At 44.4% G+C, this 12,970-nt stretch overlaps 2 protein-coding genes across 3 annotated transcripts in view; one reads left to right on the top strand and one right to left on the bottom strand.

Annotated features, from left to right (window-relative positions):
* sema5ba (sema domain, seven thrombospondin repeats (type 1 and type 1-like), transmembrane domain (TM) and short cytoplasmic domain, (semaphorin) 5Ba) overlaps window positions 1-7,173 on the bottom strand; it is a 227,406-nt gene extending 220,233 nt beyond the window's left edge. For both annotated transcript variants that reach the window (XM_080456598.1, XM_080456599.1), the window contains exon 1: window positions 6,994-7,173. The gene's annotated coding sequence lies outside the window, so the exon portion shown is untranslated. The remainder of the gene's footprint in view (window positions 1-6,993) is intronic.
* pdia5 (protein disulfide isomerase family A, member 5) overlaps window positions 1-12,970 on the top strand; it is a gene marked incomplete at its 5' end in the record, with an annotated part of 112,361 nt that overhangs the window by 17,470 nt on the left and 81,921 nt on the right. The gene's annotated exons all lie outside the window — the stretch shown is intronic.

Genomic DNA, 12,970 nt, shown 5'->3' with positions numbered 1-12,970 from the left:
CCTTTTGAGTTTTTATTGTTGTTGACAAAATAGCCACTACATACAGTATAAAGCCTGGTTCATAACTTTGTTGTATGAAAGCATTGCTCACCAAAAACAGATTTTCTACTAAAATATATATATTTTTCACAGCGAGCAGCACTTTCGTACAACAACGTCCAAAAACCAGGCCACTGGTGCCTGTGAAACAAAGAGCACATGCTGTATTCAGATGAAGGGCTTTACTGTAGAAGGACTTCAGAGAGTTGAAAATACCACCATTTATGTCAGTGCTCGGAGGAGGACAGTATAATCAAATTCAGGTGACTCTGGGAGAAAAAGGGCTCTGTTCTCTGGATACTAATCTCTCAAGAACAGATTCTGCTCTGCGTTGGAATCTGTCGTGAAGGTTCGTCATAACGTGTACACACTGTGTGGGCGTGGGCGTGCCTTCAGATCAGGAAGCAGGCCGCGCTTTACCCAATCAAATGTAGTGGGCGGGATTCACGTGTCCATTGATCCTTCCCCCCTCGAAACAAACCGAAACTAATTTAACAATAGCGTCCGCGGAGCAGACAAAACCACGGAAAGATATTCACATTTTAACTTACTCTTTCATCATAGAAATAAGTGGGCTTATAACCAAAACGATCCATGTTCTCTGGGAGAAGTGGTGTTAGTGTTCCGTGTAGAAATATTGTTAGTGGGAATGAAAACATAGTCGCACCAACCGGAAGTGATGCGCTGAAGGCATACACAAACACCGGTTTCCTTGTGCTCTGGTGCTACGTTTTCTTCCGCCCAGAGCCAACAGACATAGAACAAACAGCAGAGGGCGCTGTTTTTCATTTTCAGTTGGCGATGGGTTCCCAGATTGTCTGGATACAAGCACCATGGTGAGTTTAGGGAGGCACGGGCGCCACCACAAGTCACTGTGCCTCCAGCTAGTATTTTAAACATGGCAATAGTATTTACACAACTGACAGCAACAAATAAACTCACGCTGTGCCCGTTGTGTTTTGAATATCAAGCACCAGTTTAAAGGGGAACCTTTCTTCTCTTTCATTTACTCTCATTCCCTCCCACAACTTGCGTGCACGTGCACACACACACACACACACACACACACACACACACACACACACACACACACACACACACACACACACACACACACACACACACACACACACACACACACACACACACACACACACACACACACGGTACATTTTCTCTTAAAAATGCATGTGGCTAGTTTTGTTTATCTGTGTTGTGCTGGGCCTAATTACCATGTGAATCATGCCCCGCACCACTTTATAAAGTGGCCAAACTCGTCGGAATGCAGAAATTCATTCATTAAGTATGGCAGGGAATAAACACCAGAAGAGTGCAGGAAAAACACCATATTCATTCTTTATTTTTTCAGTTTATGATCCCGACCGACTAATTATTTTGGTTAGTGATAGATGTTATATTTGGATAAAGAACAAAACAAACCTCAGTTGCCCTTGAGTGTTAATAGTTTGCCTGGACTTGACTTTGGCAGCAGTGCAGAGTAAAGTTCTGATGCTGCATTCACACTGGCGGCGATGAAGCGACAGGCTGCACGTCATTTTCGATGGAAGCTGGAAGCTATAAATTGACGCCCGACACTTTGCAGCATGACACACTACAAATCAAAGTCGAAATGACCTAAACCTTTTCAGTGCTCCAATGACGCAGGGAAGCATCAATCAATCAATCAATCACATGTTATTTTTTGCACTGTTTTCACTCTCTCCCAGTCCCCACAATTCGCTTGGTAAATGGAAGAAAACGAATTATTGCCGTTAGCCATTTCCCTGCACTATTTTACCCTAAACTTTCCAATTGTGGCTTGAGCAACACTGAGCTACCGTCCACGACTCTCAGTGTTAATTGCATCCTTACGGGTCCATTTGGTTCCATTTGCACACTCTCAAATAGGATCCATCATCAAAGAGGTAGAGTACTTTTTCAGTATGTGGCAGGAAATAGAAAGGACTTTCTCATCAGGAAGGGCCACGTCTGGACAGCCTGCACCAAGCTACATAACATTTGGCAGTCAGGAGTCTTCAACGCTACCAAACATCTCCCTTTTTTAGAGCCTGTATTGAAAGCATCCTACAACATGTTTCTGAAACATGGACAATGAAGGGGAACTTGAGTGAGAAGTGTCTCGACGACACCTAGACAAGGCTGCTAATGCGAGGGCAAAAAAATGTCCTTCGAAAGACCATCTAACTAAAAGAGATACCACCAAGTTCCACTATGGTCACCCAAAGATGTGCTGTTTTTGCTGGACATTGCTAGAGATGACTACCAGATCATCTCTGACATACTCTTCTTATTTCCATGTCCAACGAGAGGAAGAAGAGCATTTATGTATCTACAAAAAGCAATGGGCAAGCCTGATTGTTTTTGGGTTGACGATGAAGTATATTTTCAGAGTTCAATTAAACACTCCGAATTCGCAGTGTGGTTTGTACAGTATGTTGGCTGCAGGTATCTATCTAAAGTGTGAAGAACATCACACAGAATATGTAACCACTCACTGGTTCTATAAGACCATCTCTAGCCTACTATGTGTATGTTTCTGTTATCCTGTAACACAGGGGTCCTCAACGTTTTTCAGACCAAGGACCCCCTAGCTGAGAGAGGGATGAAGAAGGGACCCCCCCACTACATATTGTATTCATGTTAAATGTGTGTTTTTTTCCCCAGACATTTAACAACTTAAACCCTCAATACTTTGTAAACTTGACCGTTGGCTTGGTACTTGGTCTGCTCTTTTTTCCCCTCCACAACAAACCTCTTTGCCGGAAAATAGGCGATCTACAAGCGTTGTGTGCTCAGTAGAGCTGCTATTTTCGGCTAATGTTCCCCTCAGAATATGCTAGGGTTCAAGTGGTTAGTGTAAAAAAAAACTGCCCCCCTTTAGTAACTCTGAGGACCCCCTAGGGGTCCTGGACCCCCTGTTGAAGACCTCTGCTGAAACATACATCCATGCTACATCAACGCACACATGTACACACTGTTGTACATCATGCCTGCAGACACACACGTAGGCCACAGTACGCCCGTGAAGGTCAGAGATACATGGTTTCCTTCTCTCCCCCCTGGAAGATAATATCTGAAGGACAGTGGCTGCGTAGCGCGGTAGCAGTCAGATCTGGTTCCCCGGCCAGACATTAATCTTTCATATCCGTTGTCCCCCTCTCAATTGATGCCCCCGACAGCAGAAATAATTCATATGGCACCGCCTAAATATGCATCATTAAAAATTTGATGAAGGGAACCGTCGCCTCATTATTCAACACCTATCACACTTGTTAGCCCGTTAAGACCCGGAACGCTTCTGTGTCACTTTTTGATTTGAGCAAAAAAAACATTATTTTACAGTTTGGCTATTCAAAAATAGCAGATATACAAGCTCATAGCGCAGCACCGAGTGCCGCGCTATGAGCTTGTAGATCTGCTATTTATGAAAAATCGTGAACATGTGTGCAAATCTTTGAATATATATTATTTTAAAGCGAACATTTTTAACTCAAATCTTTGCTTCTGGGGGGTCCCTGGAACAAAATATTTTGAGACGGGGGTCCGCGGTCAAATACATATCATTTTGAGGGTCCTTGACATGAAAAAGTTTGAAAACCACTGATATAGACGTTTTTCAGAATACTGTTGGGATTTAGAAGACATTCCTAGAATCGGCTTCAGGTCTTAATGGGTTAATGACGAGATATAATTCACGCTGATGTCAGATGCCATTTTGACACGGGGCCCCCATGCACAGAGACACACACACAAACATGTCCTGGACCCTGCTGCTATGGGACATCAGAGAGAGAGAGACAGAGAGAGAGAGAGAGAGCAAGAAAGACAGAGTCAGACACAGAGAGAGAGAGAGAGAGAGAGAGAGAGAAAGAGAGACAGGTGGAGAGGAGAGAGAGGGGGGAGGTGGGTGGTGTTGTTGGTGGTGGTGTTGGTGGGTAGGTGAAGGAGCGAGGATGAGGAGGGTCTGACTTTGTGTTTTTGTCTCTGCTGAACTGTTTTGCTCAGTTGGGTGTGCTTCCCCACCAGGACCTGTCAAGGGCCCTCATAAGTTCGTCAAAGGTGAAAACCTGTTTTCCATTTGAATAGACGGAAAGAAACGCTCTTGAATTAACAAAAGCGTTAATCATGCGTAAGACAAGCATGCGGAGGCTGCACAACCGTTATGGATGTGTGAATATCAAAGGGGGGGGGGGGTTTATAGAATCGACTGAACATGCCCACGGACACATAAACACCCGGTTGCCTCATAAACAAGATGTGCATGGCAACTTTCCTTTCTCATCACAGAGATGTGTGTCACACATTAGACTGAATGGATTGGGCTGGATATGAAAGTGGATTTGATTTGGTTTTAAGACTCATTTTGTGACAACTGTCATGTTTAATTAGTAAACTTATAGATGAATTAAGAGGATAAGCAAAAAAAACGATATGAAAACCACTGTTAAATGTCTGTTTCACGTCTGTAATCCTAATTCAGTTAAAGATTAAAGCTATTAGTTTCAAACTTAATTTCTACTTTCCTTGTGATGTTTAAAAAAACGGAAAACAGCTTCGCAAACAAATGTACGGTACTTCATTTCACACTTGCGCCGACAATGTGAATCTGTCTTTCATGGTTGTATTTGGTTTAAGAGTTATTTAGAGTTCACATATTTTAATTTGTCTTCCATTGAAGTACTGTAGCAGAGCACAGTGAGTCATAAAATCTCAATGAAATGGCGTGCAGATGAAAAAGCATGGCCAAAATGAGTAATACTGCAGGCCGGCACATACTTTGCTTTCGATTTAAGTTAATTTAAGTTATTTCATGAACTTTGACACTTGTAAGACTTATAATAAGTGAACAATTTCAAAAACAAATCAATTATAATGGAGGTATAGGGACCAAATAGTGAAGTTCAACGGACAATGTCCTGTTACCATGCACAAACCACCCACCTGTATGCTAAACAGCGCTTGAAACAGCATACAATATAGTAAAACAAGCAAGAGAAAACAAGCATGAATCCTGTTTCTTCTTTTTTTTGAATGAATCTAATGGGAAGCAAACATTGCCAAGTAACTAATTGTTGTGCCAATCAACAATTAATTAGGTCTAGTACGTATTCATTAACGGAGTGTATAGCTGAAAGTGAGCCTCATATGATGCTCAACCCCTCACCTGTCAAGGTGTTATCACAGCTGTCCAATGCTGCTCAACACTGCCCTCTGTCGTTCTCTAACGATAAAGCCTATCTCGCCAACATTTGGGAATGTTCAACTTGAATGTCTGTTATTATTCATATTATAATAATAGGTTGTTTTCTATTCAAATAGATTCTATATCTGTGGCCTTTAGTCTGGATAAAAGTATGTTGACTAGGCTAATTCCGATATAAACTGAGGGGGGGGGGGGGTGATTTATCCAAAAGGCACACTTATAAAGAATGTCTTTCCCAGGTGATTTGTTGTTGTATTTCAATTAATTTATCAAATCTTTAGCAGAATAATACAATAATAAGAGATAACGAGGGGAATTATGTGCGCAATGTCTGCCTGTTGTGCGAGAGGGAGATGGGCTTTTTTTTTTTAAACCATTGCAATCTGGTCATTACGAATAGCCATCATTACTCGGACAACCTGCCTTTTCCTATCAGACTACAATAAATGGATAGCTTACAAACGGTTACAATAGAATCTTCTATTCATGTGTGCAGAACACCAGCATCATGGCAACGTCTCAATCCCGACTAATTGTGCACATCATTTTCATGTAGCGTATCATATTCATAATCATAACATCCAGTTTTGATCTCTACCAGGAGGACACCATAAGAAGAAAACGTATCAATACCGCAATATAGAAATACTCTGTTAAAAAAGCAAAAGTCCGATATTCAAAATTGACTTGAGTAAAAGTAGCCTACAAAAGTATTGGTATCAAAATGTACTTAAAGGACCAAAAGTAGAAAGCAGCCTACTCATTGTGCAGAATGTCCCGTTTCACAAGTTTTCAAATTTGTACACAAATCTTTTGAAAATAGCAGATCTACAAGCTCACAATGGCATTTTCAAATTGCTGAAATGTATATACTGTAGGGCTGAAGTGGTTAATGTATGTTTTGTAATAATAATCAAAATCTACAAAGTAACTATTAACTAAACGTTTTCAAATAATTGTAGTGGAGTAAAAGTACAATATTTTCCTCTGAGATGTAGTGGAGTAGAAGTAGAAGTATTGAAAATTGGAAATACTCCAGTAAAGTAAAAATACCTCAAAACTGTATTTAAGTACAGTCCATGAGTACATGTACTTAGTTACTTCACACCACTGTAGTCAGGCACGCAGGACAAAAGTAAGTTTTTTGGTGGTAATGTGGAAGGAATAAGGCACTGCATGGCAGCTACTGCAGCCCACAAGATGCCTCTGATCCCGGGATGGAACGTGAGTAGAAAGTCAAGCTATGGGGCGTCAGGAAGGAACTGCAAACTGCTCTCAACAAAAATACTATAACAAACAGCCTATAAATACGCATGCCGCCCGTAATTAAAGCAGACAAGGGGGCATTGATGGATGGCGCATTGACATTTCGGAATGAAAAACGTCAAAAAAAGGCAAAAAGGACCTATAGCATGGCTGAATAAGGCGAAAATATCACCCCCTCCCATTCTTTTCTTTTTCTTTCTTTTTTAAATCAAAATTTAACTAATCAATTCCAAATTTTAATAGGCTATTACATTGTTAATACATCCACCCTTAATTATTTTAGGTCCTATTCCAGTTAGCCCATCACTGGCCATCAGTCTACCCATGGAAGATTTCAACCATTTACCACCAAGAGGTAAATTTCAAGTATCGAAAAAAACAAACCTGGTGCGCAACACTTAACACACCACAAAAGTGCAAGTTATTGATCACTCCACTGTTAGAGAAAAGTATTTTTCCTTTACCTTGGAAGATGTTTCTATTCCGCAAGTTGACGTAGGAGGGGGAAAAAACTGTCGAAACACGCGGTCTCTTTCTTGGTAGAGATGATCTACTTCAACTATAGTGTTGTATCCTCAGCCGACGTCTCGCTCACAGCGACCTGCAGCCAACAAACAGTCTGCGCTCTGTGTGCGAGGTGGACGGTTTCAACGCGCTGGGATGGGGGTGCGCAGGGGAGAATGTGCATTCAATAGAAAGGAAGTGCGTATTGGATGGACACCCAGGAGAGCTCGGAGGGCTGTCGGAATAAGTCTGGAAACGAGAGCACACAAAACATGCCTTATCAATAAGTCACACTGTACGCCTGGCTGTGAAAGACGGTGTAATGTTCACAGTCTTCACAGAAATGACACCCCTATAATCTCTCGTTGGCTCTGAGGCGCCGTCATGCTGATGTGGGGTACCATGGCAATTAGTCCACTGGGACTTTGCGTTTCCAATAAGCTCCCGCTGAAATTCGGTCTGGTCTGAACTCTAGGTAGGCTATTATAACACTACTTATTTTTATATTGATCAAGAAGTTGTAGACCCACTGGCTATTCTATTTCACATATCTTTTACAAAAGATACCATTGGTCAGTTCATTGTGCCAGTTTTTCCATGTTGCAATGTGACTAGGTCTGTTTACACAATGCTGTAGTAGGCTACCCCCTCCAACTGTAGCCTACATTCTTTCCCCATTTTCTTTTCTTAAATTGTTTTATTATGTTTTTTGCACTTGCTTTTGGCTATGTAAACGTGTTTTCTCTTTGATCCAACTTTTGATTGATTGATTGAATATTTAACAGTTTGCAAAAAAGGTACAGTGGTACAGATTTAAAAGGATAACCCCAAAAAGTGCAGTTCTTTTCCCCATTGAGGTCCTGTGTCAATTAATCGAGACATAACACTAATATTTTACATTTAATAGTCTATGTTTAATCAATAAAATAAGGCACATTTCCAGCCTGTACGTTAAACCAGTAGGCCTACGGAGTCGTTGCATAAAATGTTATGTTATGCACATTTCATAAACTAGATTTTCAGGCCGCTATGCTAGGCCTTCAAACCTAGTCCTATGTTGCGCTGATAAGAGCAATAGTCAACAAAGTATGGCCATTTGAAGTGTTAAACACTGCTATAACACTGCTGCCGAGCAGCGATGCACTTGCAGCACCCAAGTCCACTGTCATACCTGTGCGACTTTGTGTTCGGGAGGTAGCAGTGTTCAGTCAGCAAATATAACGGAGCAAATATAAGACTTCCGGTGGACGATCTCTTCAGAATAAGAGTACCCTCTAGAGTAAAAAGAAACCATTGAAAACCATTGAAAAACGGTTCATTTGCACATTAAAACTATAAATTAAGCATTTAAACGAAGCTATATATCACATATTATGTTTCTGTGTAACAAAAACGGATTTAAAACATTAATTATTTATCTAAATTGATAGATGCTGTTCAAAGGAGTGCATAGCCTATACAAATTGGACACTGGACAGGAGACGGTGCTTAGTGCCGGAACTTCTGAGGTACGCACGCGTTCGGGGAGACCCCCTCTACACAGCCACACTCTCCGCTAAGCGGCACTAAGGTGTAAAAAAAAGTGGCGGGCCGTCCAGTGAGGTCAAGGGTCAGAAAAGGGCCCTTTTCAGTGCATAGCCTATACAAATTGGACACTGGACAGGAGACGGTGCTTAGTGCCGGAACTTCTGAGGTACGCACGCGTTCGGGGAGACCCCCTCTACACAGCCACACTCTCCGCTAAGCGGCACTAAGGTGTAAAAAAAAAGTGGCGGGCCGTCCAGTGAGGTCAAGGGTCAGAAAAGGGCCCTTTTCAGTGCATAGCCTATACAAATTGGACACTGGACAGGAGACGGTGCTTAGTGCCGGAACTTCTGAGGTACGCACGCGTTCGGGGAGACCCCCTCTACACAGCCACACTCTCCGCTAAGCGGCACTAAGGTGTAAAAAAAAGTGGCGGGCCGTCCAGTGAGGTCAAGGGTCAGAAAAGGGCCCTTTTCAGTGCATAGCCTATACAAATTGGACACTGGACAGGAGACGGTGCTTAGTGCCGGAACTTCTGAGGTACGCACGCGTTCGGGGAGACCCCCTCTACACAGCCACACTCTCCGCTAAGCGGCACTAAGGTGTAAAAAAAAGTGGCGGGCCGTCCAGTGAGGTCAAGGGTCAGAAAAGGGCCCTTTTCAGTGCATAGCCTATACAAATTGGACACTGGACAGGAGACGGTGCTTAGTGCCGGAACTTCTGAGGTACGCACGCGTTCGGGGAGACCCCCTCTACACAGCCACACTCTCCGCTAAGCGGCACTAAGGTGTAAAAAAAAGTGGCGGGCCGTCCAGTGAGGTCAAGGGTCAGAAAAGGGCCCTTTTCAGTGCATAGCCTATACAAATTGGACACTGGACAGGAGACGGTGCTTAGTGCCGGAACTTCTGAGGTACGCACGCGTTCGGGGAGACCCCCTCTACACAGCCACACTCTCCGCTAAGCGGCACTAAGGTGTAAAAAAAAGTGGCGGGCCGTCCAGTGAGGTCAAGGGTCAGAAAAGGGCCCTTTTCAGTGCATAGCCTATACAAATTGGACACTGGACAGGAGACGGTGCTTAGTGCCGGAACTTCTGAGGTACGCACGCGTTCGGGGAGACCCCCTCTACACAGCCACACTCTCCGCTAAGCGGCACTAAGGTGTAAAAAAAAGTGGCGGGCCGTCCAGTGAGGTCAAGGGTCAGAAAAGGGCCCTTTTCAGTGCATAGCCTATACAAATTGGACACTGGACAGGAGACGGTGCTTAGTGCCGGAACTTCTGAGGTACGCACGCGTTCGGGGAGACCCCCCATACACAGCCACACTCTCCGCTAAGCGGCACTAAGGTGTAAAAAAAAGTGGCGGGCCGTCCAGTGAGGTCAAGGGTCAGAAAAGGGCCCTTTTCAGTGCATAGCCTATACAAATTGGACACTGGACAGGAGACGGTGCTTAGTGCCGGAACTTCTGAGGTACGCACGCGTTCGGGGAGACCCCCTCTACACAGCCACACTCTCCGCTAAGCGGCACTAAGGTGTAAAAAAAAGTGGCGGGCCGTCCAGTGAGGTCAAGGGTCAGAAAAGGGCCCTTTTCAGTGCATAGCCTATACAAATTGGACACTGGACAGGAGACGGTGCTTAGTGCCGGAACTTCTGAGGTACGCACGCGTTCGGGGAGACCCCCTCTACACAGCCACACTCTCCGCTAAGCGGCACTAAGGTGTAAAAAAAAGTGGCGGGCCGTCCAGTGAGGTCAAGGGTCAGAAAAGGGCCCTTTTCAGTGCATAGCCTATACAAATTGGACACTGGACAGGAGACGGTGCTTAGTGCCGGAACTTCTGAGGTACGCACGCGTTCGGGGAGACCCCCTCTACACAGCCACACTCTCCGCTAAGCGGCACTAAGGTGTAAAAAAAAGTGGCGGGCCGTCCAGTGAGGTCAAGGGTCAGAAAAGGGCCCTTTTCAGTGCATAGCCTATACAAATTGGACACTGGACAGGAGACGGTGCTTAGTGCCGGAACTTCTGAGGTACGCACGCGTTCGGGGAGACCCCCTCTACACAGCCACACTCTCCGCTAAGCGGCACTAAGGTGTAAAAAAAAGTGGCGGGCCGTCCAGTGAGGTCAAGGGTCAGAAAAGGGCCCTTTTCAGTGCATAGCCTATACAAATTGGACACTGGACAGGAGACGGTGCTTAGTGCCGGAACTTCTGAGGTACGCACGCGTTCGGGGAGACCCCCTCTACACAGCCACACTCTCCGCTAAGCGGCACTAAGGTGTAAAAAAAAGTGGCGGGCCGTCCAGTGAGGTCAAGGGTCAGAAAAGGGCCCTTTTCAGTGCATAGCCTATACAAATTGGACACTGGACAGGAGACGGTGCTTAGTGCCGGAACTTCTGAGGTACGCACGCGTTCGGGGAGACCCCCTCTACACAGCCACACTCTCCGCTAAGCGGCACTAAGGTGTAAAAAAAAGTGGCGGGCCGTCCAGTGAGGTCAAGGGTCAGAAAAGGGCCCTTTTCAGTGCATAGCCTATACAAATTGGACACTGGACAGGAGACGGTGCTTAGTGCCGGAACTTCTGAGGTACGCACGCGTTCGGGGAGACCCCCTCTACACAGCCACACTCTCCGCTAAGCGGCACTAAGGTGTAAAAAAAAGTGGCGGGCCGTCCAGTGAGGTCAAGGGTCAGAAAAGGGCCCTTTTCAGTGCATAGCCTATACAAATTGGACACTGGACAGGAGACGGTGCTTAGTGCCGGAACTTCTGAGGTACGCACGCGTTCGGGGAGACCCCCTCTACACAGCCACACTCTCCGCTAAGCGGCACTAAGGTGTAAAAAAAAGTGGCGGGCCGTCCAGTGAGGTCAAGGGTCAGAAAAGGGCCCTTTTCAGTGCATAGCCTATACAAATTGGACACTGGACAGGAGACGGTGCTTAGTGCCGGAACTTCTGAGGTACGCACGCGTTCGGGGAGACCCCCCATACACAGCCACACTCTCCGCTAAGCGGCACTAAGGTGTAAAAAAAAGTGGCGGGCCGTCCAGTGAGGTCAAGGGTCAGAAAAGGGCCCTTTTCAGTGCATAGCCTATACAAATTGGACACTGGACAGGAGACGGTGCTTAGTGCCGGAACTTCTGAGGTACGCACGCGTTCGGGGAGACCCCCTCTACACAGCCACACTCTCCGCTAAGCGGCACTAAGGTGTAAAAAAAAGTGGCGGGCCGTCCAGTGAGGTCAAGGGTCAGAAAAGGGCCCTTTTCAGTGCATAGCTTATACAAATTGGACACTGGACAGGAGACGGTGCTTAGTGCCGGAACTTCTGAGGTACGCACGCGTTCGGGGAGACCCCCTCTACACAGCCACACTCTCCGCTAAGCGGCACTAAGGTGTAAAAAAAAGTGGCGGGCCGTCCAGTGAGGTCAGGGGTCAGAAAAGGGCCCTTTTCAGACAATAGTGTATACAAGTGGCCATACCCTAACCCAATAGTGTATACAAGTGGCCACACAACCCCACACCATAAAAGAATACAGACAGGCTTTGAAAGTTTAAAAAAAGACCTTTTAATTACTCTTTACTAATAAAACAGTGTACAATTTATCAAAAACAGAATATATATAAATACATTTTCCAATATTTGTTTTTAAACATTGCCAATTGTCTTAAGGTGGACTGAGAGGCTACTTTAGTAGTTTAGTAGTCACAGATTTGATCAATTTACTATATGTGTGTGTGTTAATAACAGCAAACATTATTCAAACACAATCATCATGCAAAACTGTAAAAATGTGGAAGTTCTAGGAAGTGCAAACCACACTCAAAAGTATAAAATGGTACTGCGTGCAACGTACCTAAGTGCAAAGATCACTCAAATGTATAATAAACGGGTACAACATGCAATGTACCAACGTGCAAACATCACTCAAATGTATAAAAAAGTATAACATGCAATATACTGAAGTGCAAACATCACTCAAAAGTGCAACACAGCAAACTTAAAGTGCAAACATTGTACACACACACACACACACACACAAATTGATCAATAGATAGATGTACGTATATAAAGCAGAACCAGCTCAGTCCAAACATTGCATAGTCCTGTGCTCTAATGTTTGTTTTTAGATGATCACAGTAAGCACAAAGACAAAAGAAAAAAAGAAGAAAACATTTGATTAAATCAAAACCTAAAGGAAAAAAAGGAAGACCAAAATGAAGACCAAAATGACGTTCCCTCCTGGTGTCTTGGGAACATGTCAGTTCTGGTCCCTCGCATCCTCCATTTGTGACGTTCTCCTACAACAGACACAACAGAGCCTTTTAGGTAGTTTGTCCAAGATACAGTAAATCACAGTACATGCTTTAACTTTGTACTCAGATAAATATCTTTTTGCCTGACAACTCATGCATAACACAATCTCGCTT

This window comes from Gymnoscopelus braueri (genome assembly GCF_963280865.1).
Source record: "Gymnoscopelus braueri genome assembly, chromosome: 18".
Lineage (NCBI taxonomy): Eukaryota > Metazoa > Chordata > Actinopteri > Myctophiformes > Myctophidae > Gymnoscopelus > Gymnoscopelus braueri.
Note: the sequence above shows the minus strand (reverse complement) of the source record. Positions and strands in the feature narration are given on the sequence as shown.